This window comes from Takifugu rubripes, chromosome 20 (genome assembly GCF_901000725.2).
Source record: "Takifugu rubripes chromosome 20, fTakRub1.2, whole genome shotgun sequence".
NCBI classification, from domain to species: Eukaryota; Metazoa; Chordata; class Actinopteri; order Tetraodontiformes; family Tetraodontidae; genus Takifugu; species Takifugu rubripes.
The window spans coordinates 1,974,213-2,001,154 of NC_042304.1; the positions used below are offsets into that span (position 1 = coordinate 1,974,213).

The 26,942-nt window shown below is 45.4% G+C and overlaps 41 non-coding genes and 2 pseudogenes across 41 annotated transcripts; all 43 read right to left on the reverse strand.

The window, feature by feature from the left end:
• Positions 1 to 71, reverse strand: LOC115247422 (uncharacterized; annotated as a pseudogene).
• A 235-nt stretch (positions 72 to 306) lies between these two features.
• LOC115247380 (U5 spliceosomal RNA) lies at positions 307 to 420 on the reverse strand. The gene has a single exon (XR_003886453.1). It is a non-coding gene; the product is annotated as a U5 spliceosomal RNA (small nuclear RNA).
• Positions 421 to 1,072: 652 nt separating this feature from the next.
• Positions 1,073 to 1,264, reverse strand: LOC115247409 (U2 spliceosomal RNA). Its single transcript, XR_003886482.1, has one exon. It is a non-coding gene; the product is annotated as a U2 spliceosomal RNA (small nuclear RNA).
• Positions 1,265 to 1,497: 233 nt separating this feature from the next.
• Positions 1,498 to 1,615, reverse strand: LOC115247435 (U5 spliceosomal RNA). Its single transcript, XR_003886505.1, has one exon. It is a non-coding gene; the product is annotated as a U5 spliceosomal RNA (small nuclear RNA).
• Positions 1,616 to 2,262: 647 nt separating this feature from the next.
• On the reverse strand, positions 2,263 to 2,453 carry LOC115247363 (U2 spliceosomal RNA). Its single transcript, XR_003886436.1, has one exon. It is a non-coding gene; the product is annotated as a U2 spliceosomal RNA (small nuclear RNA).
• A 233-nt stretch (positions 2,454 to 2,686) lies between these two features.
• Positions 2,687 to 2,804, reverse strand: LOC115247358 (U5 spliceosomal RNA). The gene has a single exon (XR_003886431.1). It is a non-coding gene; the product is annotated as a U5 spliceosomal RNA (small nuclear RNA).
• Positions 2,805 to 3,437: 633 nt separating this feature from the next.
• On the reverse strand, positions 3,438 to 3,628 carry LOC115247374 (U2 spliceosomal RNA). The gene has a single exon (XR_003886447.1). It is a non-coding gene; the product is annotated as a U2 spliceosomal RNA (small nuclear RNA).
• Positions 3,629 to 3,861: 233 nt separating this feature from the next.
• Positions 3,862 to 3,979, reverse strand: LOC115247359 (U5 spliceosomal RNA). Its single transcript, XR_003886432.1, has one exon. It is a non-coding gene; the product is annotated as a U5 spliceosomal RNA (small nuclear RNA).
• A 647-nt stretch (positions 3,980 to 4,626) lies between these two features.
• On the reverse strand, positions 4,627 to 4,817 carry LOC115247385 (U2 spliceosomal RNA). The gene has a single exon (XR_003886458.1). It is a non-coding gene; the product is annotated as a U2 spliceosomal RNA (small nuclear RNA).
• Positions 4,818 to 5,050: 233 nt separating this feature from the next.
• Positions 5,051 to 5,168, reverse strand: LOC115247360 (U5 spliceosomal RNA). The gene has a single exon (XR_003886433.1). It is a non-coding gene; the product is annotated as a U5 spliceosomal RNA (small nuclear RNA).
• Positions 5,169 to 5,813: 645 nt separating this feature from the next.
• Positions 5,814 to 6,004, reverse strand: LOC115247391 (U2 spliceosomal RNA). The gene has a single exon (XR_003886464.1). It is a non-coding gene; the product is annotated as a U2 spliceosomal RNA (small nuclear RNA).
• A 233-nt stretch (positions 6,005 to 6,237) lies between these two features.
• On the reverse strand, positions 6,238 to 6,355 carry LOC115247361 (U5 spliceosomal RNA). The gene has a single exon (XR_003886434.1). It is a non-coding gene; the product is annotated as a U5 spliceosomal RNA (small nuclear RNA).
• Positions 6,356 to 6,996: 641 nt separating this feature from the next.
• Positions 6,997 to 7,187, reverse strand: LOC115247392 (U2 spliceosomal RNA). The gene has a single exon (XR_003886465.1). It is a non-coding gene; the product is annotated as a U2 spliceosomal RNA (small nuclear RNA).
• A 233-nt stretch (positions 7,188 to 7,420) lies between these two features.
• LOC115247362 (U5 spliceosomal RNA) lies at positions 7,421 to 7,538 on the reverse strand. Its single transcript, XR_003886435.1, has one exon. It is a non-coding gene; the product is annotated as a U5 spliceosomal RNA (small nuclear RNA).
• Positions 7,539 to 8,178: 640 nt separating this feature from the next.
• LOC115247393 (U2 spliceosomal RNA) lies at positions 8,179 to 8,369 on the reverse strand. Its single transcript, XR_003886466.1, has one exon. It is a non-coding gene; the product is annotated as a U2 spliceosomal RNA (small nuclear RNA).
• Positions 8,370 to 8,602: 233 nt separating this feature from the next.
• LOC115247364 (U5 spliceosomal RNA) lies at positions 8,603 to 8,720 on the reverse strand. Its single transcript, XR_003886437.1, has one exon. It is a non-coding gene; the product is annotated as a U5 spliceosomal RNA (small nuclear RNA).
• A 643-nt stretch (positions 8,721 to 9,363) lies between these two features.
• LOC115247394 (U2 spliceosomal RNA) lies at positions 9,364 to 9,554 on the reverse strand. Its single transcript, XR_003886467.1, has one exon. It is a non-coding gene; the product is annotated as a U2 spliceosomal RNA (small nuclear RNA).
• Positions 9,555 to 9,787: 233 nt separating this feature from the next.
• On the reverse strand, positions 9,788 to 9,905 carry LOC115247365 (U5 spliceosomal RNA). Its single transcript, XR_003886438.1, has one exon. It is a non-coding gene; the product is annotated as a U5 spliceosomal RNA (small nuclear RNA).
• Positions 9,906 to 10,547: 642 nt separating this feature from the next.
• LOC115247395 (U2 spliceosomal RNA) lies at positions 10,548 to 10,738 on the reverse strand. Its single transcript, XR_003886468.1, has one exon. It is a non-coding gene; the product is annotated as a U2 spliceosomal RNA (small nuclear RNA).
• A 233-nt stretch (positions 10,739 to 10,971) lies between these two features.
• On the reverse strand, positions 10,972 to 11,089 carry LOC115247366 (U5 spliceosomal RNA). The gene has a single exon (XR_003886439.1). It is a non-coding gene; the product is annotated as a U5 spliceosomal RNA (small nuclear RNA).
• Positions 11,090 to 11,731: 642 nt separating this feature from the next.
• On the reverse strand, positions 11,732 to 11,922 carry LOC115247396 (U2 spliceosomal RNA). The gene has a single exon (XR_003886469.1). It is a non-coding gene; the product is annotated as a U2 spliceosomal RNA (small nuclear RNA).
• A 232-nt stretch (positions 11,923 to 12,154) lies between these two features.
• Positions 12,155 to 12,272, reverse strand: LOC115247367 (U5 spliceosomal RNA). Its single transcript, XR_003886440.1, has one exon. It is a non-coding gene; the product is annotated as a U5 spliceosomal RNA (small nuclear RNA).
• Positions 12,273 to 12,910: 638 nt separating this feature from the next.
• On the reverse strand, positions 12,911 to 13,101 carry LOC115247406 (U2 spliceosomal RNA). The gene has a single exon (XR_003886479.1). It is a non-coding gene; the product is annotated as a U2 spliceosomal RNA (small nuclear RNA).
• Positions 13,102 to 13,334: 233 nt separating this feature from the next.
• Positions 13,335 to 13,452, reverse strand: LOC115247368 (U5 spliceosomal RNA). Its single transcript, XR_003886441.1, has one exon. It is a non-coding gene; the product is annotated as a U5 spliceosomal RNA (small nuclear RNA).
• A 639-nt stretch (positions 13,453 to 14,091) lies between these two features.
• Positions 14,092 to 14,282, reverse strand: LOC115247397 (U2 spliceosomal RNA). Its single transcript, XR_003886470.1, has one exon. It is a non-coding gene; the product is annotated as a U2 spliceosomal RNA (small nuclear RNA).
• Positions 14,283 to 14,515: 233 nt separating this feature from the next.
• LOC115247369 (U5 spliceosomal RNA) lies at positions 14,516 to 14,633 on the reverse strand. Its single transcript, XR_003886442.1, has one exon. It is a non-coding gene; the product is annotated as a U5 spliceosomal RNA (small nuclear RNA).
• Positions 14,634 to 15,260: 627 nt separating this feature from the next.
• Positions 15,261 to 15,451, reverse strand: LOC115247398 (U2 spliceosomal RNA). The gene has a single exon (XR_003886471.1). It is a non-coding gene; the product is annotated as a U2 spliceosomal RNA (small nuclear RNA).
• Positions 15,452 to 15,666: 215 nt separating this feature from the next.
• On the reverse strand, positions 15,667 to 15,784 carry LOC115247423 (U5 spliceosomal RNA). Its single transcript, XR_003886493.1, has one exon. It is a non-coding gene; the product is annotated as a U5 spliceosomal RNA (small nuclear RNA).
• A 645-nt stretch (positions 15,785 to 16,429) lies between these two features.
• On the reverse strand, positions 16,430 to 16,620 carry LOC115247399 (U2 spliceosomal RNA). The gene has a single exon (XR_003886472.1). It is a non-coding gene; the product is annotated as a U2 spliceosomal RNA (small nuclear RNA).
• A 233-nt stretch (positions 16,621 to 16,853) lies between these two features.
• Positions 16,854 to 16,971, reverse strand: LOC115247370 (U5 spliceosomal RNA). Its single transcript, XR_003886443.1, has one exon. It is a non-coding gene; the product is annotated as a U5 spliceosomal RNA (small nuclear RNA).
• Positions 16,972 to 17,609: 638 nt separating this feature from the next.
• On the reverse strand, positions 17,610 to 17,800 carry LOC115247400 (U2 spliceosomal RNA). The gene has a single exon (XR_003886473.1). It is a non-coding gene; the product is annotated as a U2 spliceosomal RNA (small nuclear RNA).
• Positions 17,801 to 18,026: 226 nt separating this feature from the next.
• Positions 18,027 to 18,144, reverse strand: LOC115247371 (U5 spliceosomal RNA). Its single transcript, XR_003886444.1, has one exon. It is a non-coding gene; the product is annotated as a U5 spliceosomal RNA (small nuclear RNA).
• A 641-nt stretch (positions 18,145 to 18,785) lies between these two features.
• On the reverse strand, positions 18,786 to 18,976 carry LOC115247401 (U2 spliceosomal RNA). The gene has a single exon (XR_003886474.1). It is a non-coding gene; the product is annotated as a U2 spliceosomal RNA (small nuclear RNA).
• A 231-nt stretch (positions 18,977 to 19,207) lies between these two features.
• LOC115247424 (U5 spliceosomal RNA) lies at positions 19,208 to 19,325 on the reverse strand. The gene has a single exon (XR_003886494.1). It is a non-coding gene; the product is annotated as a U5 spliceosomal RNA (small nuclear RNA).
• Positions 19,326 to 19,965: 640 nt separating this feature from the next.
• On the reverse strand, positions 19,966 to 20,156 carry LOC115247402 (U2 spliceosomal RNA). Its single transcript, XR_003886475.1, has one exon. It is a non-coding gene; the product is annotated as a U2 spliceosomal RNA (small nuclear RNA).
• Positions 20,157 to 20,389: 233 nt separating this feature from the next.
• LOC115247372 (U5 spliceosomal RNA) lies at positions 20,390 to 20,507 on the reverse strand. The gene has a single exon (XR_003886445.1). It is a non-coding gene; the product is annotated as a U5 spliceosomal RNA (small nuclear RNA).
• Positions 20,508 to 21,141: 634 nt separating this feature from the next.
• LOC115247403 (U2 spliceosomal RNA) lies at positions 21,142 to 21,332 on the reverse strand. Its single transcript, XR_003886476.1, has one exon. It is a non-coding gene; the product is annotated as a U2 spliceosomal RNA (small nuclear RNA).
• A 215-nt stretch (positions 21,333 to 21,547) lies between these two features.
• On the reverse strand, positions 21,548 to 21,665 carry LOC115247373 (U5 spliceosomal RNA). The gene has a single exon (XR_003886446.1). It is a non-coding gene; the product is annotated as a U5 spliceosomal RNA (small nuclear RNA).
• A 641-nt stretch (positions 21,666 to 22,306) lies between these two features.
• On the reverse strand, positions 22,307 to 22,497 carry LOC115247404 (U2 spliceosomal RNA). Its single transcript, XR_003886477.1, has one exon. It is a non-coding gene; the product is annotated as a U2 spliceosomal RNA (small nuclear RNA).
• Positions 22,498 to 22,730: 233 nt separating this feature from the next.
• Positions 22,731 to 22,848, reverse strand: LOC115247425 (U5 spliceosomal RNA). Its single transcript, XR_003886495.1, has one exon. It is a non-coding gene; the product is annotated as a U5 spliceosomal RNA (small nuclear RNA).
• Positions 22,849 to 23,490: 642 nt separating this feature from the next.
• Positions 23,491 to 23,681, reverse strand: LOC115247405 (U2 spliceosomal RNA). Its single transcript, XR_003886478.1, has one exon. It is a non-coding gene; the product is annotated as a U2 spliceosomal RNA (small nuclear RNA).
• A 233-nt stretch (positions 23,682 to 23,914) lies between these two features.
• On the reverse strand, positions 23,915 to 24,032 carry LOC115247426 (U5 spliceosomal RNA). Its single transcript, XR_003886496.1, has one exon. It is a non-coding gene; the product is annotated as a U5 spliceosomal RNA (small nuclear RNA).
• Positions 24,033 to 24,665: 633 nt separating this feature from the next.
• On the reverse strand, positions 24,666 to 24,842 carry LOC115247421 (uncharacterized; annotated as a pseudogene).
• Positions 24,843 to 26,942: the final 2,100 nt, after the last annotated feature.

The window sequence follows — 26,942 nt, forward strand, 5'->3', positions numbered from 1 at the left end:
AGGACAATCAGATATTAAACTGATAAGAACAGATACTACACTTGATCTTAGCCAAAAGGCCGAGAAGCGATGGTCTTTGACTGCTTGCTCAAAGTACATTGGCATTACCACAGGCTGAACAGTTGATGGTGAGGCCATAAAGCCTCACTAACAACGAAAATACCAATTTGCACCTCCTCCCAAGTGGTGAGGTTAAAACTGCTACATGGGAACAAACGTTTTTGCACTCAAGACTGTGTCGACCTTCTGGGGCAAATTCCAAACGTGTGCAAGTTTGAATCGCATATCTTTTCACAGGTGTACAGGCGTTACCAGTGGCAGAGCTGGCAAAAAATGCAACTGACAAAGCGCTGCTCCTCTGCACGGAAGTCTTTAGTAAAAGGGCAAAGACTTGTACGCTTTGCAGAGAACCACATGCAAGTGGCCCTTGCAGGCTGAGTGGAGCTGTGCCCACGGTCGCCCCGGGCAATTGTGTGATGGTGAGAGCTTCCTCTTTTACTCTACAATTGTTCTAAGAATTTAGACTTTGTTGGTGAATAACAACATTTGTCCTTCAACTCATCCTTTGACCAGAGAACAATGACATTGTTCAGATCATGGTGACTTTCTTTCTGAAAATCTGGAATAGAAATGTGGTAATTATAATAGACCATCGGACTGCATCTTGTGTTTTTACTGCTCTGAAGTCACTTGGATGGTATATTACTCTCGCTTTTTCCCCAATCCCTGTTGGAGAAAAAGCACGGGCCACAAAAGAGCCTTCACCCCACTGCCAAAAACTCTGGTAAACACTGAAGTGCCCTTACACTGGAAGTAGTTTATTTCCATGCAGCTTTTGAATTCTAAATTGCTTATACATGTCTTGCTTCAATTTGGAGATGACACAGGACTGCCTGTAGAGGTCGTGCTTGACACCCATGGCTTTTGAAGTGAAAGTGCACCTGGCAACAGGGCACCACGCAGCGAGGCAGAGCGGCCCTGCCCTTGCAATGCGCTCTGAAAAGTGACAACATTGCAGAGAGAGAGAGAGAGAGAGAAAACACACTTACTGTTGATTGTCCACAAACTATAGAGAAGGCGCACCACTCCCAGCTAGACTGCAATACTGGGCCAATGCGTGGAGTGAATGGAGCAAGCTCCTGTTTCAGCTCCTGTCTGCAAAAATGCATTTAATATATAGTCCCCCTGATAGAGGACATATCAGATATTAAACTGATAAGAACAGATACTACACTTGATCTTAGCCAAAAGGCCGAGAAGCGATGGTCTTTGACTGCTTGCTCAAAGTACATTGGCATTACCACAGGCTGAACAGTTGATGGTGAGGCCATAAAGCCTCACTAACAACGAAATACCAATTTGCACCTCCTCCCAAGTGGTGAGGTTAAAACTGCTACATGGGAACAAACTTTTTTGCACTCAAGACTGTGTCGACCTTTCTGGGGCAAATTCCAAACGTGTGCAAGTTTGAATCGCATATCTTTTCACAGGTGTACAAGGCTTTACCAGTGGCAGAGCCTGGCAAAAAATGCAACTGACAAAGCGCTGCTCCTCTGCACGGAAGTCTTTAGTAAAAGGCGAAAGACTTGTACGCTTTGCAGAGAACCACATGCAAGTGGCCCTTGCAGGCTGAGTGGAGCTGTGCCCACGGTCGCCCCGGGCAATTGTGTGATGGTGAGACTTCCTCTTTTACTCTACAATTGTTCTAAGAATTTAGACTTTGTTTGGTGAATAACAACATTTGTCCTTCAACTCATCCTTTGACCAGAGAACAATGACATTGTTCAGATCATGGTGACTTTCTTCTGAAAATCTGGAATAGAAATGTGGTAATTAATAATAGACCTCGGACTGCAATCTTGTGTTTTTTACTGCTCTGAAGTCACTTGGATGGTATATTACTCGCTTTTCCCCAATCCCTGTGGAGAAAAAGCACGGGCCACAAAAGAGCCTTCACCCCACTGCCAAAACTCTGGTAAACAACTGAAGTGCCCTTACACTGGAAGTAGTTTATTTCCATGCAGCTTTTGAATTCTAAATTGCTTATACATGTCTTGCTTCAATTTGGAGATGACACAGGACTGCCTGTAGAGGTCGTGCTTGACACCCATGGCTTTTGAAGTGAAAGTGCACCTGGCAAACAGGGCACCACGCAGCGAGGCAGAGCGGCCCTGCCCTTGCAATGCGCTCTGAAAAGTGACAACATTGCAGAGAGAGAGAGAGAGAGAAACACACTTACTGTTGATTGTCCACAAACTATAGAGAAGGCGCACCACTCCCAGCTAGACTGCAATACTGGGCCAATGCGTGGAGTGAATGGAGCAAGCTCCTGTTTCAGCTCCTGTCTGCAAAAATGCATTTAATATATAGTCCCCTGATAGAGGACATATCAGATATTAAACTGATAAGAACAGATACTACACTTGATCTTAGCCAAAAGGCCGAGAAGCGATGGTCTTTGACTGCTTGCTCAAAGTACATTGGCATTACCACAGGCTGAACAGTTGATGGTGAGGCCATAAAGCCTCACTAACAACGAAATACCAATTTGCACCTCCTCCCAAGTGGTGAGGTTAAAACTGCTACATGGGAACAAACGTTTTTGCACTCCAGACTGTGTCGACCTTTCTGGGGCAAATTCCAAACGTGTGCAAGTTTGAATCGCATATCTTTTCACAGGTGTACAAGGCTTTACCAGTGGCAGAGCCTGGCAAAAAATGCAACTGACAAAGCGCTGCTCCTCTGCACGGAAGTCTTTAGTAAAAGGCGAAAGACTTGTACGCTTTGCAGAGAACCACATGCAAGTGGCCCTTGCAGGCTGAGTGGAGCTGTGCCCACGGTCGCCCCGGGCAATTGTGTGATGGTGAGACTTCCTCTTTTACTCTACAATTGTTCTAAGAATTTAGACTTTGTTTGGTGAATAACAACATTTGTCCTTCAACTCATCCTTTGACCAGAGAACAATGACATTGTTCAGATCATGGTGACTTTCTTCTGAAAATCTGGAATAGAAATGTGGTAATTAATAATAGACCTCGGACTGCAATCTTGTGTTTTTTACTGCTCTGAAGTCACTTGGATGGTATATTACTCGCTTTTCCCCAATCCCTGTGGAGAAAAAGCACGGGCCACAAAAGAGCCTTCACCCCACTGCCAAAACTCTGGTAAACAACTGAAGTGCCCTTACACTGGAAGTAGTTTATTTCCATGCAGCTTTTGAATTCTAAATTGCTTATACATGTCTTGCTTCAATTTGGAGATGACACAGGACTGCCTGTAGAGGTCGTGCTTGACACCCATGGCTTTTGAAGTGAAAGTGCACCTGGCAAACAGGGCACCACGCAGCGAGGCAGAGCGGCCCTGCCCTTGCAATGCGCTCTGAAAAGTGACAACATTGCAGAGAGACTCACTTACTGTTGATTGTCCACAAACTATAGAGAAGGCGCACCACTCCCAGCTAGACTGCAATACTGGGCCAATGCGTGGAGTGAATGGAGCAAGCTCCTGTTTCAGCTCCTGTCTGCAAAAATGCATTTAATATATAGTCCCCTGATAGAGGACATATCAGATATTAAACTGATAAGAACAGATACTACACTTGATCTTAGCCAAAAGGCCGAGAAGCGATGGTCTTTGACTGCTTGCTCAAAGTACATTGGCATTACCACAGGCTGAACAGTTGATGGTGAGGCCATAAAGCCTCACTAACAACGAAATACCAATTTGCACCTCCTCCCAAGTGGTGAGGTTAAAACTGCTACATGGGAACAAACGTTTTTGCACTCCAGACTGTGTCGACCTTTCTGGGGCAAATTCCAAACGTGTGCAAGTTTGAATCGCATATCTTTTCACAGGTGTACAAGGCTTTACCAGTGGCAGAGCCTGGCAAAAAATGCAACTGACAAAGCGCTGCTCCTCTGCACGGAAGTCTTTAGTAAAAGGCGAAAGACTTGTACGCTTTGCAGAGAACCACATGCAAGTGGCCCTTGCAGGCTGAGTGGAGCTGTGCCCACGGTCGCCCCGGGCAATTGTGTGATGGTGAGACTTCCTCTTTTACTCTACAATTGTTCTAAGAATTTAGACTTTGTTTGGTGAATAACAACATTTGTCCTTCAACTCATCCTTTGACCAGAGAACAATGACATTGTTCAGATCATGGTGACTTTCTTCTGAAAATCTGGAATAGAAATGTGGTAATTAATAATAGACCTCGGACTGCAATCTTGTGTTTTTTACTGCTCTGAAGTCACTTGGATGGTATATTACTCGCTTTTCCCCAATCCCTGTGGAGAAAAAGCACGGGGCACAAAAGAGCCTTCACCCCACTGCCAAAACTCTGGTAAACAACTGAAGTGCCCTTACACTGGAAGTAGTTTATTTCCATGCAGCTTTTGAATTCTAAATTGCTTATACATGTCTTGCTTCAATTTGGAGATGACACAGGACTGCCTGTAGAGGTCGTGCTTGACACCCATGGCTTTTGAAGTGAAAGTGCACCTGGCAAACAGGGCACCACGCAGCGAGGCAGAGCGGCCCTGCCCTTGCAATGCGCTCTGAAAAGTGACAACATTGCAGAGAGAGAGAGAGAGAGAAACACACTTACTGTTGATTGTCCACAAACTATAGAGAAGGCGCACCACTCCCAGCTAGACTGCAATACTGGGCCAATGCGTGGAGTGAATGGAGCAAGCTCCTGTTTCAGCTCCTGTCTGCAAAAATGCATTTAATATATAGTCCCCTGATAGAGGACATATCAGATATTAAACTGATAAGAACAGATACTACACTTGATCTTAGCCAAAAGGCCGAGAAGCGATGGTCTTTGACTGCTTGCTCAAAGTACATTGGCATTACCACAGGCTGAACAGTTGATGGTGAGGCCATAAAGCCTCACTAACAACGAAATACCAATTTGCACCTCCTCCCAAGTGGTGAGGTTAAAACTGCTACATGGGAACAAACGTTTTTGCACTCCAGACTGTGTCGACCTTTCTGGGGCAAATTCCAAACGTGTGCAAGTTTGAATCGCATATCTTTTCACAGGTGTACAAGGCTTTACCAGTGGCAGAGCCTGGCAAAAAATGCAACTGACAAAGCGCTGCTCCTCTGCACGGAAGTCTTTAGTAAAAGGCGAAAGACTTGTACGCTTTGCAGAGAACCACATGCAAGTGGCCCTTGCAGGCTGAGTGGAGCTGTGCCCACGGTCGCCCCGGGCAATTGTGTGATGGTGAGACTTCCTCTTTTACTCTACAATTGTTCTAAGAATTTAGACTTTGTTTGGTGAATAACAACATTTGTCCTTCAACTCATCCTTTGACCAGAGAACAATGACATTGTTCAGATCATGGTGACTTTCTTCTGAAAATCTGGAATAGAAATGTGGTAATTAATAATAGACCTCGGACTGCAATCTTGTGTTTTTTACTGCTCTGAAGTCACTTGGATGGTATATTACTCGCTTTTCCCCAATCCCTGTGGAGAAAAAGCACGGGCCACAAAAGAGCCTTCACCCCACTGCCAAAACTCTGGTAAACAACTGAAGTGCCCTTACACTGGAAGTAGTTTATTTCCATGCAGCTTTTGAATTCTAAATTGCTTATACATGTCTTGCTTCAATTTGGAGATGACACAGGACTGCCTGTAGAGGTCGTGCTTGACACCCATGGCTTTTGAAGTGAAAGTGCACCTGGCAAACAGGGCACCACGCAGCGAGGCAGAGCGGCCCTGCCCTTGCAATGCGCTCTGAAAAGTGACAACATTGCAGAGAGAGAGAGAGAGAAACACACTTACTGTTGATTGTCCACAAACTATAGAGAAGGCGCACCACTCCCAGCTAGACTGCAATACTGGGCCAATGCGTGGAGTGAATGGAGCAAGCTCCTGTTTCAGCTCCTGTCTGCAAAAATGCATTTAATATATAGTCCCCTGATAGAGGACATATCAGATATTAAACTGATAAGAACAGATACTACACTTGATCTTAGCCAAAAGGCCGAGAAGCGATGGTCTTTGACTGCTTGCTCAAAGTACATTGGCATTACCACAGGCTGAACAGTTGATGGTGAGGCCATAAAGCCTCACTAACAACGAAATACCAATTTGCACCTCCTCCCAAGTGGTGAGGTTAAAACTGCTACATGGGAACAAACGTTTTTGCACTCCAGACTGTGTCGACCTTTCTGGGGCAAATTCCAAACGTGTGCAAGTTTGAATCGCATATCTTTTCACAGGTGTACAAGGCTTTACCAGTGGCAGAGCCTGGCAAAAAATGCAACTGACAAAGCGCTGCTCCTCTGCACGGAAGTCTTTAGTAAAAGGCGAAAGACTTGTACGCTTTGCAGAGAACCACATGCAAGTGGCCCTTGCAGGCTGAGTGGAGCTGTGCCCACGGTCGCCCCGGGCAATTGTGTGATGGTGAGACTTCCTCTTTTACTCTACAATTGTTCTAAGAATTTAGACTTTGTTTGGTGAATAACAACATTTGTCCTTCAACTCATCCTTTGACCAGAGAACAATGACATTGTTCAGATCATGGTGACTTTCTTCTGAAAATCTGGAATAGAAATGTGGTAATTAATAATAGACCTCGGACTGCAATCTTGTGTTTTTTACTGCTCTGAAGTCACTTGGATGGTATATTACTCGCTTTTCCCCAATCCCTGTGGAGAAAAAGCACGGGGCACAAAAGAGCCTTCACCCCACTGCCAAAACTCTGGTAAACAACTGAAGTGCCCTTACACTGGAAGTAGTTTATTTCCATGCAGCTTTTGAATTCTAAATTGCTTATACATGTCTTGCTTCAATTTGGAGATGACACAGGACTGCCTGTAGAGGTCGTGCTTGACACCCATGGCTTTTGAAGTGAAAGTGCACCTGGCAAACAGGGCACCACGCAGCGAGGCAGAGCGGCCCTGCCCTTGCAATGCGCTCTGAAAAGTGACAACATTGCAGAGAGAGAGAGAAACACACTTACTGTTGATTGTCCACAAACTATAGAGAAGGCGCACCACTCCCAGCTAGACTGCAATACTGGGCCAATGCGTGGAGTGAATGGAGCAAGCTCCTGTTTCAGCTCCTGTCTGCAAAAATGCATTTAATATATAGTCCCCTGATAGAGGACATATCAGATATTAAACTGATAAGAACAGATACTACACTTGATCTTAGCCAAAAGGCCGAGAAGCGATGGTCTTTGACTGCTTGCTCAAAGTACATTGGCATTACCACAGGCTGAACAGTTGATGGTGAGGCCATAAAGCCTCACTAACAACGAAATACCAATTTGCACCTCCTCCCAAGTGGTGAGGTTAAAACTGCTACATGGGAACAAACGTTTTTGCACTCCAGACTGTGTCGACCTTTCTGGGGCAAATTCCAAACGTGTGCAAGTTTGAATCGCATATCTTTTCACAGGTGTACAAGGCTTTACCAGTGGCAGAGCCTGGCAAAAAATGCAACTGACAAAGCGCTGCTCCTCTGCACGGAAGTCTTTAGTAAAAGGCGAAAGACTTGTACGCTTTGCAGAGAACCACATGCAAGTGGCCCTTGCAGGCTGAGTGGAGCTGTGCCCACGGTCGCCCCGGGCAATTGTGTGATGGTGAGACTTCCTCTTTTACTCTACAATTGTTCTAAGAATTTAGACTTTGTTTGGTGAATAACAACATTTGTCCTTCAACTCATCCTTTGACCAGAGAACAATGACATTGTTCAGATCATGGTGACTTTCTTCTGAAAATCTGGAATAGAAATGTGGTAATTAATAATAGACCTCGGACTGCAATCTTGTGTTTTTTACTGCTCTGAAGTCACTTGGATGGTATATTACTCGCTTTTCCCCAATCCCTGTGGAGAAAAAGCACGGGGCACAAAAGAGCCTTCACCCCACTGCCAAAACTCTGGTAAACAACTGAAGTGCCCTTACACTGGAAGTAGTTTATTTCCATGCAGCTTTTGAATTCTAAATTGCTTATACATGTCTTGCTTCAATTTGGAGATGACACAGGACTGCCTGTAGAGGTCGTGCTTGACACCCATGGCTTTTGAAGTGAAAGTGCACCTGGCAAACGGGGCACCACGCAGCGAGGCAGAGCGGCCCTGCCCTTGCAATGCGCTCTGAAAAGTGACAACATTGCAGAGAGACAGATAACACACTTACTGTTGATTGTCCACAAACTATAGAGAAGGCGCACCACTCCCAGCTAGACTGCAATACTGGGCCAATGCGTGGAGTGAATGGAGCAAGCTCCTGTTTCAGCTCCTGTCTGCAAAAATGCATTTAATATATAGTCCCCTGATAGAGGACATATCAGATATTAAACTGATAAGAACAGATACTACACTTGATCTTAGCCAAAAGGCCGAGAAGCGATGGTCTTTGACTGCTTGCTCAAAGTACATTGGCATTACCACAGGCTGAACAGTTGATGGTGAGGCCATAAAGCCTCACTAACAACGAAATACCAATTTGCACCTCCTCCCAAGTGGTGAGGTTAAAACTGCTACATGGGAACAAACGTTTTTGCACTCCAGACTGTGTCGACCTTTCTGGGGCAAATTCCAAACGTGTGCAAGTTTGAATCGCATATCTTTTCACAGGTGTACAAGGCTTTACCAGTGGCAGAGCCTGGCAAAAAATGCAACTGACAAAGCGCTGCTCCTCTGCACGGAAGTCTTTAGTAAAAGGCGAAAGACTTGTACGCTTTGCAGAGAACCACATGCAAGTGGCCCTTGCAGGCTGAGTGGAGCTGTGCCCACGGTCGCCCCGGGCAATTGTGTGATGGTGAGACTTCCTCTTTTACTCTACAATTGTTCTAAGAATTTAGACTTTGTTTGGTGAATAACAACATTTGTCCTTCAACTCATCCTTTGACCAGAGAACAATGACATTGTTCAGATCATGGTGACTTTCTTCTGAAAATCTGGAATAGAAATGTGGTAATTAATAATAGACCTCGGACTGCAATCTTGTGTTTTTTACTGCTCTGAAGTCACTTGGATGGTATATTACTCGCTTTTCCCCAATCCCTGTGGAGAAAAAGCACGGGGCACAAAAGAGCCTTCACCCCACTGCCAAAACTCTGGTAAACAACTGAAGTGCCCTTACACTGGAAGTAGTTTATTTCCATGCAGCTTTTGAATTCTAAATTGCTTATACATGTCTTGCTTCAATTTGGAGATGACACAGGACTGCCTGTAGAGGTCGTGCTTGACACCCATGGCTTTTGAAGTGAAAGTGCACCTGGCAAACAGGGCACCACGCAGCGAGGCAGAGCGGCCCTGCCCTTGCAATGCGCTCTGAAAAGTGACAACATTGCAGAGAGAGAGAGAGAAACACACTTACTGTTGATTGTCCACAAACTATAGAGAAGGCGCACCACTCCCAGCTAGACTGCAATACTGGGCCAATGCGTGGAGTGAATGGAGCAAGCTCCTGTTTCAGCTCCTGTCTGCAAAAATGCATTTAATATATAGTCCCCTGATAGAGGACATATCAGATATTAAACTGATAAGAACAGATACTACACTTGATCTTAGCCAAAAGGCCGAGAAGCGATGGTCTTTGACTGCTTGCTCAAAGTACATTGGCATTACCACAGGCTGAACAGTTGATGGTGAGGCCATAAAGCCTCACTAACAACGAAATACCAATTTGCACCTCCTCCCAAGTGGTGAGGTTAAAACTGCTACATGGGAACAAACGTTTTTGCACTCCAGACTGTGTCGACCTTTCTGGGGCAAATTCCAAACGTGTGCAAGTTTGAATCGCATATCTTTTCACAGGTGTACAAGGCTTTACCAGTGGCAGAGCCTGGCAAAAAATGCAACTGACAAAGCGCTGCTCCTCTGCACGGAAGTCTTTAGTAAAAGGCGAAAGACTTGTACGCTTTGCAGAGAACCACATGCAAGTGGCCCTTGCAGGCTGAGTGGAGCTGTGCCCACGGTCGCCCCGGGCAATTGTGTGATGGTGAGACTTCCTCTTTTACTCTACAATTGTTCTAAGAATTTAGACTTTGTTTGGTGAATAACAACATTTGTCCTTCAACTCATCCTTTGACCAGAGAACAATGACATTGTTCAGATCATGGTGACTTTCTTCTGAAAATCTGGAATAGAAATGTGGTAATTAATAATAGACCTCGGACTGCAATCTTGTGTTTTTTACTGCTCTGAAGTCACTTGGATGGTATATTACTCGCTTTTCCCCAATCCCTGTGGAGAAAAAGCACGGGGCACAAAAGAGCCTTCACCCCACTGCCAAAACTCTGGTAAACAACTGAAGTGCCCTTACACTGGAAGTAGTTTATTTCCATGCAGCTTTTGAATTCTAAATTGCTTATACATGTCTTGCTTCAATTTGGAGATGACACAGGACTGCCTGTAGAGGTCGTGCTTGACACCCATGGCTTTTGAAGTGAAAGTGCACCTGGCAAACAGGGCACCACGCAGCGAGGCAGAGCGGCCCTGCCCTTGCAATGCGCTCTGAAAAGTGACAACATTGCAGAGAGAGAGAGAGAACACACTTACTGTTGATTGTCCACAAACTATAGAGAAGGCGCACCACTCCCAGCTAGACTGCAATACTGGGCCAATGCGTGGAGTGAATGGAGCAAGCTCCTGTTTCAGCTCCTGTCTGCAAAAATGCATTTAATATATAGTCCCCTGATAGAGGACATATCAGATATTAAACTGATAAGAACAGATACTACACTTGATCTTAGCCAAAAGGCCGAGAAGCGATGGTCTTTGACTGCTTGCTCAAAGTACATTGGCATTACCACAGGCTGAACAGTTGATGGTGAGGCCATAAAGCCTCACTAACAACGAAATACCAATTTGCACCTCCTCCCAAGTGGTGAGGTTAAAACTGCTACATGGGAACAAACGTTTTTGCACTCAAGACTGTGTCGACCTTTCTGGGGCAAATTCCAAACGTGTGCAAGTTTGAATCGCATATCTTTTCACAGGTGTACAAGGCTTTACCAGTGGCAGAGCCTGGCAAAAAATGCAACTGACAAAGCGCTGCTCCTCTGCACGGAAGTCTTTAGTAAAAGGCGAAAGACTTGTACGCTTTGCAGAGAACCACATGCAAGTGGCCCTTGCAGGCTGAGTGGAGCTGTGCCCACGGTCGCCCCGGGCAATTGTGTGATGGTGAGACTTCCTCTTTTACTCTACAATTGTTCTAAGAATTTAGACTTTGTTTGGTGAATAACAACATTTGTCCTTCAACTCATCCTTTGACCAGAGAACAATGACATTGTTCAGATCATGGTGACTTTCTTCTGAAAATCTGGAATAGAAATGTGGTAATTAATAATAGACCTCGGACTGCAATCTTGTGTTTTTTACTGCTCTGAAGTCACTTGGATGGTATATTACTCGCTTTTCCCCAATCCCTGTGGAGAAAAAGCACGGGGCACAAAAGAGCCTTCACCCCACTGCCAAAACTCTGGTAAACAACTGAAGTGCCCTTACACTGGAAGTAGTTTATTTCCATGCAGCTTTTAAATTCTAAATTGCTTATACATGTCTTGCTTCAATTTGGAGATGACACAGGACTGCCTGTAGAGGTCGTGCTTGACACCCATGGCTTTTGAAGTGAAAGTGCACCTGGCAAACAGGGCACCACGCAGCGAGGCAGAGCGGCCCTGCCCTTGCAATGCGCTCTGAAAAGTGACAACATTGCAGAGAGAGAGAGAGAACACACTTACTGTTGATTGTCCACAAACTATAGAGAAGGCGCACCACTCCCAGCTAGACTGCAATACTGGGCCAATGCGTGGAGTGAATGGAGCAAGCTCCTGTTTCAGCTCCTGTCTGCAAAAATGCATTTAATATATAGTCCCCTGATAGAGGACATATCAGATATTAAACTGATAAGAACAGATACTACACTTGATCTTAGCCAAAAGGCCGAGAAGCGATGGTCTTTGACTGCTTGCTCAAAGTACATTGGCATTACCACAGGCTGAACAGTTGATGGTGAGGCCATAAAGCCTCACTAACAACGAAATACCAATTTGCACCTCCTCCCAAGTGGTGAGGTTAAAACTGCTACATGGGAACAAACGTTTTTGCACTCCAGACTGTGTCGACCTTTCTGGGGCAAATTCCAACGTGTGCAAGTTTGAATCGCATATCTTTTCACAGGTGTACAAGGCTTTACCAGTGGCAGAGCCTGGCAAAAAATGCAACTGACAAAGCGCTGCTCCTCTGCACGGAAGTCTTTAGTAAAAGGCGAAAGACTTGTACGCTTTGCAGAGAACCACATGCAAGTGGCCCTTGCAGGCTGAGTGGAGCTGTGCCCACGGTCGCCCCGGGCAATTGTGTGATGGTGAGACTTCCTCTTTTACTCTACAATTGTTCTAAGAATTTAGACTTTGTTTGGTGAATAACAACATTTGTCCTTCAACTCATCCTTTGACCAGAGAACAATGACATTGTTCAGATCATGGTGACTTTCTTCTGAAAATCTGGAATAGAAATGTGGTAATTAATAATAGACCTCGGACTGCAATCTTGTGTTTTTTACTGCTCTGAAGTCACTTGGATGGTATATTACTCGCTTTTCCCCAATCCCTGTGGAGAAAAAGCACGGGCACAAAAGAGCCTTCACCCCACTGCCAAAACTCTGGTAAACAACTGAAGTGCCCTTACACTGGAAGTAGTTTATTTCCATGCAGCTTTTGAATTCTAAATTGCTTATACATGTCTTGCTTCAATTTGGAGATGACACAGGACTGCCTGTAGAGGTCGTGCTTGACACCCATGGCTTTTGAAGTGAAAGTGCACCTGGCAAACAGGGCACCACGCAGCGAGGCAGAGCGGCCCTGCCCTTGCAATGCGCTCTGAAAAGTGACAACATTGCAGAGAGAGAGAACTACACTTACTGTTGATTGTCCACAAACTATAGAGATGGCGCACCACTCCCAGCTAGACTGCAATACTGGGCCAATGCGTGGAGTGAATGGAGCAAGCTCCTGTTTCAGCTCCTGTCTGCAAAAATGCATTTAATATATAGTCCCCTGATAGAGGACATATCAGATATTAAACTGATAAGAACAGATACTACACTTGATCTTAGCCAAAAGGCCGAGAAGCGATGGTCTTTGACTGCTTGCTCAAAGTACATTGGCATTACCACAGGCTGAACAGTTGATGGTGAGGCCATAAAGCCTCACTAACAACGAAATACCAATTTGCACCTCCTCCCAAGTGGTGAGGTTAAAACTGCTACATGGGAACAAACGTTTTTGCACTCCAGACTGTGTCGACCTTTCTGGGGCAAATTCCAGATGTGTGCAAGTTTGAATCGCATATCTTTTCACAGGTGTACAAGGCTTTACCAGTGGCAGAGCCTGGCAAAAAATGCAACTGACAAAGCGCTGCTCCTCTGCACGGAAGTCTTTAGTAAAAGGCGAAAGACTTGTACGCTTTGCAGAGAACCACATGCAAGTGGCCCTTGCAGGCTGAGTGGAGCTGTGCCCACGGTCGCCCCGGGCAATTGTGTGATGGTGAGACTTCCTCTTTTACTCTACAATTGTTCTAAGAATTTAGACTTTGTTTGGTGAATAACAACATTTGTCCTTCAACTCATCCTTTGACCAGAGAACAATGACATTGTTCAGATCATGGTGACTTTCTTCTGAAAATCTGGAATAGAAATGTGGTAATTAATAATAGACCTCGGACTGCAATCTTGTGTTTTTTACTGCTCTGAAGTCACTTGGATGGTATATTACTCGCTTTTCCCCAATCCCTGTGGAGAAAAAGCACGGGGCACAAAAGAGCCTTCACCCCACTGCCAAAACTCTGGTAAACAACTGAAGTGCCCTTACACTGGAAGTAGTTTATTTCCATGCAGCTTTTGAATTCTAAATTGCTTATACATGTCTTGCTTCAATTTGGAGATGACACAGGACTGCCTGTAGAGGTCGTGCTTGACACCCATGGCTTTTGAAGTGAAAGTGCACCTGGCAAACAGGGCACCACGCAGCGAGGCAGAGCGGCCCTGCCCTTGCAATGCGCTCTGAAAAGTGACAACATTGCAGAGAGAGAGAAACACACTTACTGTTGATTGTCCACAAACTATAGAGAAGGCGCACCACTCCCAGCTAGACTGCAATACTGGGCCAATGCGTGGAGTGAATGGAGCAAGCTCCTGTTTCAGCTCCTGTCTGCAAAAATGCATTTAATATATAGTCCCCTGATAGAGGACATATCAGATATTAAACTGATAAGAACAGATACTACACTTGATCTTAGCCAAAAGGCCGAGAAGCGATGGTCTTTGACTGCTTGCTCAAAGTACATTGGCATTACCACAGGCTGAACAGTTGATGGTGAGGCCATAAAGCCTCACTAACAACGAAATACCAATTTGCACCTCCTCCCAAGTGGTGAGGTTAAAACTGCTACATGGGAACAAACGTTTTTGCACTCAAGACTGTGTCGACCTTTCTGGGGCAAATTCCAGATGTGTGCAAGTTTGAATCGCATATCTTTTCACAGGTGTACAAGGCTTTACCAGTGGCAGAGCCTGGCAAAAAATGCAACTGACAAAGCGCTGCTCCTCTGCACGGAAGTCTTTAGTAAAAGGCGAAAGACTTGTACGCTTTGCAGAGAACCACATGCAAGTGGCCCTTGCAGGCTGAGTGGAGCTGTGCCCACGGTCGCCCCGGGCAATTGTGTGATGGTGAGACTTCCTCTTTTACTCTACAATTGTTCTAAGAATTTAGACTTTGTTTGGTGAATAACAACATTTGTCCTTCAACTCATCCTTTGACCAGAGAACAATGACATTGTTCAGATCATGGTGACTTTCTTCTGAAAATCTGGAATAGAAATGTGGTAATTAATAATAGACCTCGGACTGCAATCTTGTGTTTTTTACTGCTCTGAAGTCACTTGGATGGTATATTACTCGCTTTTCCCCAATCCCTGTGGAGAAAAAGCACGGGGCACAAAAGAGCCTTCACCCCACTGCCAAAACTCTGGTAAACAACTGAAGTGCCCTTACACTGGAAGTAGTTTATTTCCATGCAGCTTTTGAATTCTAAATTGCTTATACATGTCTTGCTTCAATTTGGAGATGACACAGGACTGCCTGTAGAGGTCGTGCTTGACACCCATGGCTTTTGAAGTGAAAGTGCACCTGGCAAACGGGGCAGCGAGGCAGAGCGGCCCTGGCCCTTGCAATGCGCTCTGAAAAGTGACAACATTGCAGAGAGACTCACTTACTGTTGATTGTCCACAAACTATAGAGAAGGCGCACCACTCCCAGCTAGACTGCAATACTGGGCCAATGCGTGGAGTGAATGGAGCAAGCTCCTGTTTCAGCTCCTGTCTGCAAAAATGCATTTAATATATAGTCCCCTGATAGAGGACATATCAGATATTAAACTGATAAGAACAGATACTACACTTGATCTTAGCCAAAAGGCCGAGAAGCGATGGTCTTTGACTGCTTGCTCAAAGTACATTGGCATTACCACAGGCTGAACAGTTGATGGTGAGGCCATAAAGCCTCACTAACAACGAAATACCAATTTGCACCTCCTCCCAAGTGGTGAGGTTAAAACTGCTACATGGGAACAAACGTTTTTGCACTTCTGGGGCAAATTCCAAACGTGTGCAAGTTTGAATCGCATATCTTTTCACAGGTGTACAAGGCTTTACCAGTGGCAGAGCCTGCCAAAAAATGCAACTGACAAAGCGCTGCTCCTCTGCACGGAAGTCTTTAGTAAAAGGCGAAAGACTTGTACGCTTTGCAGAGAACCACATGCAAGTGGCCCTTGCAGGCTGAGTGGAGCTGTGCCCACGGTCGCCCCGGGCAATTGTGTGATGGTGAGACTTCCTCTTTTACTCTACAATTGTTCTAAGAATTTAGACTTTGTTTGGTGAATAACAACATTTGTCCTTCAACTCATCCTTTGACCAGAGAACAATGACATTGTTCAGATCATGGTGACTTTCTTCTGAAAATCTGGAATAGAAATGTGGTAATTAATAATAGACCTCGGACTGCAATCTTGTGTTTTTTACTGCTCTGAAGTCACTTGGATGGTATATTACTCGCTTTTCCCCAATCCCTGTGGAGAAAAAGCACGGGGCACAAAAGAGCCTTCACCCCACTGCCAAAACTCTGGTAAACAACTGAAGTGCCCTTACACTGGAAGTAGTTTATTTCCATGCAGCTTTTGAATTCTAAATTGCTTATACATGTCTTGCTTCAATTTGGAGATGACACAGGACTGCCTGTAGAGGTCGTGCTTGACACCCATGGCTTTTGAAGTGAAAGTGCACCTGGCAAACAGGGCACCACGCAGCGAGGCAGAGCGGCCCTGCCCTTGCAATGCGCTCTGAAAAGTGACAACATTGCAGAGAGAGAGAGAGAGAAACACACTTACTGTTGATTGTCCACAAACTATAGAGAAGGCGCACCACTCCCAGCTAGACTGCAATACTGGGCCAATGCGTGGAGTGAATGGAGCAAGCTCCTGTTTCAGCTCCTGTCTGCAAAAATGCATTTAATATATAGTCCCCTGATAGAGGACATATCAGATATTAAACTGATAAGAACAGATACTACACTTGATCTTAGCCAAAAGGCCGAGAAGCGATGGTCTTTGACTGCTTGCTCAAAGTACATTGGCATTACCACAGGCTGAACAGTTGATGGTGAGGCCATAAAGCCTCACTAACAACGAAATACCAATTTGCACCTCCTCCCAAGTGGTGAGGTTAAAACTGCTACATGGGAACAAACGTTTTTGCACTCCAGACTGTGTCGACCTTTCTGGGGCAAATTCCAAATGTGTGCAAGTTTGAATCGCATATCTTTTCACAGGTGTACAAGGCTTTACCAGTGGCAGAGCCTGGCAAAAAATGCAACTGACAAAGCGCTGCTCCTCTGCACGGAAGTCTTTAGTAAAAGGCGAAAGACTTGTACGCTTTGCAGAGAACCACATGCAAGTGGCCCTTGCAGGCTGAGTGGAGCTGTGCCCACGGTCGCCCCGGGCAATTGTGTGATGGTGAGACTTCCTCTTTTACTCTACAATTGTTCTAAGAATTTAGACTTTGTTTGGTGAATAACAACATTTGTCCTTCAACTCATCCTTTGACCAGAGAACAATGACATTGTTCAGATCATGGTGACTTTCTTCTGAAAATCTGGAATAGAAATGTGGTAATTAATAATAGACCTCGGACTGCAATCTTGTGTTTTTTACTGCTCTGAAGTCACTTGGATGGTATATTACTCGCTTTTCCCCAATCCCTGTGGAGAAAAAGCACGGGCCACAAAAGAGCCTTCACCCCACTGCCAAAACTCTGGTAAACAACTGAAGTGCCCTTACACTGGAAGTAGTTTATTTCCATGCAGCTTTTGAATTCTAAATTGCTTATACATGTCTTGCTTCAATTTGGAGATGACACAGGACTGCCTGTAGAGGTCGTGCTTGACACCCATGGCTTTTGAAGTGAAAGTGCACCTGGCAAAAGGGCCCGCAGCGAGGCAGAGCGGCCCTGGCCCTTGCAATGCGCTCTGAAAAGTGACAACATTGCAGAGAGAGAGATACACACACTTACTGTTGATTGTCCACAAACTATAGAGAAGGCGCACCACTCCCAGCTAGACTGCAATACTGGGCCAATGCGTGGAGTGAATGGAGCAAGCTCCTGTTTCAGCTCCTGTCTGCAAAAATGCATTTAATATATAGTCCCCTGATAGAGGACATATCAGATATTAAACTGATAAGAACAGATACTACACTTGATCTTAGCCAAAAGGCCGAGAAGCGATGGTCTTTGACTGCTTGCTCAAAGTACATTGGCATTACCACAGGCTGAACAGTTGATGGTGAGGCCATAAAGCCTCACTAACAACGAAATACCAATTTGCACCTCCTCCCAAGTGGTGAGGTTAAAACTGCTACATGGGATCAAACGTTTTTGCACTCAGACTTGCCTTCTGGGGCAAATTCCAAACGTGTGCAAGTTTGAATCGCATATCTTTTCACAGGTGTACAAGGCTTTACCAGTGGCAGAGCCTGGCAAAAAATGCAACTGACAAAGCGCTGCTCCTCTGCACGGAAGTCTTTAGTAAAAGGCGAAAGACTTGTACGCTTTGCAGAGAACCACATGCAAGTGGCCCTTGCAGGCTGAGTGGAGCTGTGCCCACGGTCGCCCCGGGCAATTGTGTGATGGTGAGACTTCCTCTTTTACTCTACAATTGTTCTAAGAATTTAGACTTTGTTTGGTGAATAACAACATTTGTCCTTCAACTCATCCTTTGACCAGAGAACAATGACATTGTTCAGATCATGGTGACTTTCTTCTGAAAATCTGGAATAGAAATGTGGTAATTAATAATAGACCTCGGACTGCAATCTTGTGTTTTTTACTGCTCTGAAGTCACTTGGATGGTATATTACTCGCTTTTCCCCAATCCCTGTGGAGAAAAAGCACGGGCACAAAAGAGCCTTCACCCCACTGCCAAAACTCTGGTAAACAACTGAAGTGCCCTTACACTGGAAGTAGTTTATTTCCATGCAGCTTTTGAATTCTAAATTGCTTATACATGTCTTGCTTCAATTTGGAGATGACACAGGACTGCCTGTAGAGGTCGTGCTTGACACCCATGGCTTTTGAAGTGAAAGTGCACCTGGCAAACAGGGCACCACGCAGCGAGGCAGAGCGGCCCTGGCCCTTGCAATGCGCTCTGAACAGTGACAACATTGCAGAGAGAGAGATACACACACTTACTGTTGATTGTCCACAAACTATAGAGAAGGCGCACCACTCCCAGCTAGACTGCAATACTGGGCCAATGCGTGGAGTGAATGGAGCAAGCTCCTGTTTCAGCTCCTGTCTGCAAAAATGCATTTAATATATAGTCCCCTGATAGAGGACATATCAGATATTAAACTGATAAGAACAGATACTACACTTGATCTTAGCCAAAAGGCCGAGAAGCGATGGTCTTTGACTGCTTGCTCAAAGTACATTGGCATTACCACAGGCTGAACAGTTGATGGTGAGGCCATAAAGCCTCACTAACAACGAAATACCAATTTGCACCTCCTCCCAAGTGGTGAGGTTAAAACTGCTACATGGGAACAAACGTTTTTGCACTCAGACTGTGTCGACCTTCTGGGGCAAATTCCAAACGTGTGCAAGTTTGAATCGCATATCTTTTCACAGGTGTACAAGGCTTTACCAGTGGCAGAGCCTGCCAAAAAATGCAACTGACAAAGCGCTGCTCCTCTGCACGGAAGTCTTTAGTAAAAGGCGAAAGACTTGTACGCTTTGCAGAGAACCACATGCAAGTGGCCCTTGCAGGCTGAGTGGAGCTGTGCCCACGGTCGCCCCGGGCAATTGTGTGATGGTGAGACTTCCTCTTTTACTCTACAATTGTTCTAAGAATTTAGACTTTGTTTGGTGAATAACAACATTTGTCCTTCAACTCATCCTTTGACCAGAGAACAATGACATTGTTCAGATCATGGTGACTTTCTTCTGAAAATCTGGAATAGAAATGTGGTAATTAATAATAGACCTCGGACTGCAATCTTGTGTTTTTTACTGCTCTGAAGTCACTTGGATGGTATATTACTCGCTTTTCCCCAATCCCTGTGGAGAAAAAGCAAGGGCACAAAAGAGCCTTCACCCCACTGCCAAAACTCTGGTAAACAACTGAAGTGCCCTTACACTGGAAGTAGTTTATTTCCATGCAGCTTTTGAATTCTAAATTGCTTATACATGTCTTGCTTCAATTTGGAGATGACACAGGACTGCCTGTAGAGGTCGTGCTTGACACCCATGGCTTTTGAAGTGAAAGTGCACCTGGCAAACAGGGCACCACGCAGCGAGGCAGAGCGGCCCTGCCCTTGCAATGCGCTCTGAAAAGTGACAACATTGCAGAGAGAGAGATACACACACTTACTGTTGATTGTCCACAAACTATAGAGAAGGCGCACCACTCCCAGCTAGACTGCAATACTGGGCCAATGCGTGGAGTGAATGGAGCAAGCTCCTGTTTCAGCTCCTGTCTGCAAAAATGCATTTAATATATAGTCCCCTGATAGAGGACATATCAGATATTAAACTGATAAGAACAGATACTACACTTGATCTTAGCCAAAAGGCCGAGAAGCGATGGTCTTTGACTGCTTGCTCAAAGTACATTGGCATTACCACAGGCTGAACAGTTGATGGTGAGGCCATAAAGCCTCACTAACAACGAAATACCAATTTGCACCTCCTCCCAAGTGGTGAGGTTAAAACTGCTACATGGGAACAAACTTTTTTGCACTCAAGACTGTGTCGACCTTTCTGGGGCAAATTCCAAACGTGTGCAAGTTTGAATCGCATATCTTTTCACAGGTGTACAAGGCTTTACCAGTGGCAGAGCCTGGCAAAAAATGCAACTGACAAAGCGCTGCTCCTCTGCACGGAAGTCTTTAGTAAAAGGCGAAAGACTTGTACGCTTTGCAGAGAACCACATGCAAGTGGCCCTTGCAGGCTGAGTGGAGCTGTGCCCACGGTCGCCCCGGGCAATTGTGTGATGGTGAGACTTCCTCTTTTACTCTACAATTGTTCTAAGAATTTAGACTTTGTTTGGTGAATAACAACATTTGTCCTTCAACTCATCCTTTGACCAGAGAACAATGACATTGTTCAGATCATGGTGACTTTCTTCTGAAAATCTGGAATAGAAATGTGGTAATTAATAATAGACCTCGGACTGCAATCTTGTGTTTTTTACTGCTCTGAAGTCACTTGGATGGTATATTACTCGCTTTTCCCCAATCCCTGTGGAGAAAAAGCACGGGCCACAAAAGAGCCTTCACCCCACTGCCAAAACTCTGGTAAACAACTGAAGTGCCCTTACACTGGAAGTAGTTTATTTCCATGCAGCTTTTGAATTCTAAATTGCTTATACATGTCTTGCTTCAATTTGGAGATGACACAGGACTGCCTGTAGAGGTCGTGCTTGACACCCATGGCTTTTGAAGTGAAAGTGCACCTGGCAAAAGGGGCAGCGAGGCAGAGCGGCCCTGGCCTTGCAATGCGCTCTGAACAGTGACAACATTGCAGAGAGAGAGATACACACACTTACTGTTGATTGTCCACAAACTATAGAGAAGGCGCACCACTCCCAGCTAGACTGCAATACTGGGCCAATGCGTGGAGTGAATGGAGCAAGCTCCTGTTTCAGCTCCTGTCTGCAAAAATGCATTTAATATATAGTCCCCTGATAGAGGACATATCAGATATTAAACTGATAAGAACAGATACTACACTTGATCTTAGCCAAAAGGCCGAGAAGCGATGGTCTTTGACTGCTTGCTCAAAGTACATTGGCATTACCACAGGCTGAACAGTTGATGGTGAGGCCATAAAGCCTCACTAACAACGAAATACCAATTTGCACCTCCTCCCAAGTGGTGAGGTTAAAACTGTTACATGGGAACAAACGTTTTTGCACTTCTGGGGCAAATTCCAAACGTGTGCAAGTTTGAATCGCATATCTTTTCACAGGTGTACAAGGCTTTACCAGTGGCAGAGCCTGGCAAAAAATGCAACTGACAAAGCGCTGCTCCTCTGCACGGAAGTCTTTAGTAAAAGGCGAAAGACTTGTACGCTTTGCAGAGAACCACATGCAAGTGGCCCTTGCAGGCTGAGTGGAGCTGTGCCCACGGTCGCCCCGGGCAATTGTGTGATGGTGAGACTTCCTCTTTTACTCTACAATTGTTCTAAGAATTTAGACTTTGTTTGGTGAATAACAACATTTGTCCTTCAACTCATCCTTTGACCAGAGAACAATGACATTGTTCAGATCATGGTGACTTTCTTCTGAAAATCTGGAATAGAAATGTGGTAATTAATAATAGACCTCGGACTGCAATCTTGTGTTTTTTACTGCTCTGAAGTCACTTGGATGGTATATTACTCGCTTTTCCCCAATCCCTGTGGAGAAAAAGCACGGGGCACAAAAGAGCCTTCACCCCACTGCCAAAACTCTGGTAAACAACTGAAGTGCCCTTACACTGGAAGTAGTTTATTTCCATGCAGCTTTTGAATTCTAAATTGCTTATACATGTCTTGCTTCAATTTGGAGATGACACAGGACTGCCTGTAGAGGTCGTGCTTGACACCCATGGCTTTTGAAGTGAAAGTGCACCTGGCAAACAGGGCACCACGCAGCGAGGCAGAGCGGCCCTGGCCTTGCAATGCGCTCTGAAAAGTGACAACATTGCAGAGAGAGAGATACACACACTTACTGTTGATTGTCCACAAACTATAGAGAAGGCGCACCACTCCCAGCTAGACTGCAATACTGGGCCAATGCGTGGAGTGAATGGAGCAAGCTCCTGTTTCAGCTCCTGTCTGCAAAAATGCATTTAATATATAGTCCCCTGATAGAGGACATATCAGATATTAAACTGATAAGAACAGATACTACACTTGATCTTAGCCAAAAGGCCGAGAAGCGATGGTCTTTGACTGCTTGCTCAAAGTACATTGGCATTACCACAGGCTGAACAGTTGATGGTGAGGCCATAAAGCCTCACTAACAACGAAATACCAATTTGCACCTCCTCCCAAGTGGTGAGGTTAAAACTGCTACATGGGATCAAACGTTTTTGCACTCAAGACTGTGTCGACCTTTCTGGGGCAAATTCCAGATGTGTGCAAGTTTGAATCGCATATCTTTTCACAGGTGTACAAGGCTTTACCAGTGGCAGAGCCTGCCAAAAAATGCAACTGACAAAGCGCTGCTCCTCTGCACGGAAGTCTTTAGTAAAAGGCGAAAGACTTGTACGCTTTGCAGAGAACCACATGCAAGTGGCCCTTGCAGGCTGAGTGGAGCTGTGCCCACGGTCGCCCCGGGCAATTGTGTGATGGTGAGACTTCCTCTTTTACTCTACAATTGTTCTAAGAATTTAGACTTTGTTTGGTGAATAACAACATTTGTCCTTCAACTCATCCTTTGACCAGAGAACAATGACATTGTTCAGATCATGGTGACTTTCTTCTGAAAATCTGGAATAGAAATGTGGTAATTAATAATAGACCTCGGACTGCAATCTTGTGTTTTTTACTGCTCTGAAGTCACTTGGATGGTATATTACTCGCTTTTCCCCAATCCCTGTGGAGAAAAAGCACGGGGCACAAAAGAGCCTTCACCCCACTGCCAAAACTCTGGTAAACAACTGAAGTGCCCTTACACTGGAAGTAGTTTATTTCCATGCAGCTTTTGAATTCTAAATTGCTTATACATGTCTTGCTTCAATTTGGAGATGACACAGGACTGCCTGTAGAGGTCGTGCTTGACACCCATGGCTTTTGAAGTGAAAGTGCACCTGGCAAACAGGGCACCACGCAGCGAGGCAGAGCGGCCCTGGCCCTTGCAATGCGCTCTGAAAAGTGACAACATTGCAGAGAGAGAGAGAAACACACTTACTGTTGATTGTCCACAAACTATAGAGAAGGCGCACCACTCCCAGCTAGACTGCAATACTGGGCCAATGCGTGGAGTGAATGGAGCAAGCTCCTGTTTCAGCTCCTGTCTGCAAAAATGCATTTAATATATAGTCCCCTGATAGAGGACATATCAGATATTAAACTGATAAGAACAGATACTACACTTGATCTTAGCCAAAAGGCCGAGAAGCGATGGTCTTTGACTGCTTGCTCAAAGTACATTGGCATTACCACAGGCTGAACAGTTGATGGTGAGGCCATAAAGCCTCACTAACAACGAAATACCAATTTGCACCTCCTCCCAAGTGGTGAGGTTAAAACTGCTACATGGGATCAAACGTTTTTGCACTCAAGACTGTGTCGACCTTTCTGGGGCAAATTCCAGATGTGTGCAAGTTTGAATCGCATATCTTTTCACAGGTGTACAAGGCTTTACCAGTGGCAGAGCCTGCCAAAAAATGCAACTGACAAAGCGCTGCTCCTCTGCACGGAAGTCTTTAGTAAAAGGCAAAAGACTTGTACGCTTTGCAGAGAACCACATGCAAGTAGCCCTTGCAGGCTGAGTGGAGCTGTGCCCACGGTCGCCCCGGGCAATTGTGTGATGGTGAGACTTCCTCTTTTACTCTACAATTGTTCTAAGAATTTAGACTTTGTTTGGTGAATAACAACATTTGTCCTTCAACTCATCCTTTGACCAGAGAACAATGACATTGTTCAGATCATGGTGACTTTCTTCTGAAAATCTGGAATAGAAATGTGGTAATTAATAATAGACCTCGGACTGCAATCTTGTGTTTTTTACTGCTCTGAAGTCACTTGGATGGTATATTACTCGCTTTTCCCCAATCCCTGTGGAGAAAAAGCACGGGGCACAAAAGAGCCTTCACCCCACTGCCAAAACTCTGGTAAACAACTGAAGTGCCCTTACACTGGAAGTAGTTTATTTCCATGCAGCTTTTAAATTCTAAATTGCTTATACATGTCTTGCTTCAATTTGGAGATGACACAGGACTGCCTGTAGAGGTCGTGCTTGACACCCATGGCTTTTGAAGTGAAAGTGCACCTGGCAAACAGGGCACCACGCAGCGAGGCAGAGCGGCCCTGCCCTTGCAATGCGCTCTGAAAAGTGACAACATTGCAGAGAGACTCACTTACTGTTGATTGTCCACAAACTATAGAGAAGGCGCACCACTCCCAGCTAGACTGCAATACTGGGCCAATGCGTGGAGTGAATGGAGCAAGCTCCTGTTTCAGCTCCTGTCTGCAAAAATGCATTTAATATATAGTCCCCTGATAGAGGACATATCAGATATTAAACTGATAAGAACAGATTTTTTTTCTTTTTCTTAGTTTATTGGCACTCAATCATCTTTACATTTTCTGGCTTTGAGTAAAAGGTTCACATATACACCTCAAATATGCCAATAAAATATTAAATAGTTGAGACATTTTCAAACTTTGAGTAAAAGGTTCACATATACACCTCAATATATACCAATAAAATATCCAAATTGTGAGGACTATAAAACCATTTTTAAGAAAAAGATATATACATTTAGAATAATTTTTTTAAAACAGTCTTGTAGGTAAAATAGCCATTTCCATTGGTTAAAGGTGTTACATTTAGTGTTCATGTGTCCTTTGAAAGCTTCTTTAAAAGTCCGTACAAGGGAGTGCATCAGTTCAAACATATCCATCTTTGTGCAGGAGCGTGGTGAGTCCCTACCAAGTCTCACTCAGCCTGCTCCTCCAAACATTTGATCTCTCGGGATACTGTTGGTGGTCAGCGGAGATCCTCGCCCTGCTGCTCCTTCCCGCCTACCGCACCCGGAGAGCCAGGCCGCTGCTGCCTTGACCTTTGCTGTGGAGCTCCGGCTCCTTCGTCCGAATGGGCACAGAGGCGATTCTTCTTTGTGGCGGTGTCCTAGGCCTGCCGCCCGCAGTTCCGGCCCCTTGAACCATTGCTGCAGCCATCCGGATCACCGCCACGGGGGGGATCTGCATGTGCTTCCTTACCAGCAAGTTTCTGGAGGTCCATGTGGCGTCTTTTATGGCGGCTAGGGTGAGCCACTGCTTGGCAAAGTCCTTCGGTGGTATTACAGTTGGGCTCACCCCATACAGCACCAGTTGTGCTGTAAGGACCTCCCTTGCTGGCAAGTACGGGAATTTCAAGGAGCCGGCCATTGCCCACTGGTCTTTGGCAGCACTGCACTCCCAGAGGAGATGCCTCACCGACTCAGGCGCGCCACAACCAGGCCGGGGGCAGGTTGCGTGTGCCGCCATGCCTCGGGAGTGCATGACGGACCTGACCGGGAGGATCTCATGAGCCACCATCCACGACAGGTCCCGGAGTCTGTTTGGGAGAGCAGGGTGGTTCACATTGCGCCAAACAGTTGAGGGCTCACCTAATGCGAGGCCGCGCACTGGACTCACTGGCTCGCGCTCCTGCACAACAGAAATCAAAGAGCGGTGGTTAGTTAAAATATGCAACTCCTCATTTTCCACATTAAAATGCACTAAAAACCTCTGGATAAAACTATATGCCGTCGGTAGGTTAAAGGACACAGGCACCGAGAGGTTTACAGGTTCAATTTTTAGTTTTCTGAGGTACGTCCCCATCCAAAAGCGTGCCATTGCCGCCGTCTTTGGGTTTTTGGATGGGGCTGTGACTATGCCCACATGTATAGCTGTGAACCTGGCCCCTAAGAACAGGTGCAGGTCCGGGACGTCTTTTCCTCCTTTTTCTTTTGTTTTTTTCATGATTGCTCTCTTCAGTTTTTCCATTTTGGACCCCCACAGGAAGTAAAAGATGGCTCTCTCCAGTTCTAAAATCACACTTCTGGGAGGGAAAAAAACAGAACTGATCAGTAAAAGCAAAGGTAAAATCACTGCTTTGGTGATTAAAACCTTCCCTTCCATAGTCAGTCCTCTAAGTCCCCAGAATCCTAGTTTTTGTCTGACTTTCCCTACCATGTCCGGCCAATTTGTTTTCCCTCCCCCCTCCCGATCAAATTTAACACCAAGTATTTTTTGGTCAGTCTGTGTCACGGTCAGGGGGAGTCCTGTCATGTCTGTCGCTGTCCATGGTCCGTGAAACTGGGCTCGTGTCTTTTCTTTGTTTAGTTTTGACCCAGAGGCCCGTCCGAACCAGTCAGTCAAGTCCAGCGTCCTGTTAACAGATAAAAGGTCAGTGCATAAAACATTCACGTCGTCCATATATAAAATACATCTCGTTTCCAGTCCTCCGCTCCCCGGCACTTGCACCCCATTGATTCGTTTGTCCCTTCTCAAGATCTGTGCCAGTGGTTCAATGCAGATAACGTAGAGGAGGGCCGATAACGGACACCCCTGACGGACACCGCAGTTAATGTCCACTGCTTTTGTCAGATGCCCATTAAACAAAATTCTGCTGGTGATGTCCCGGTACAGCAGACCCACCCAAGCTACAAATCTTT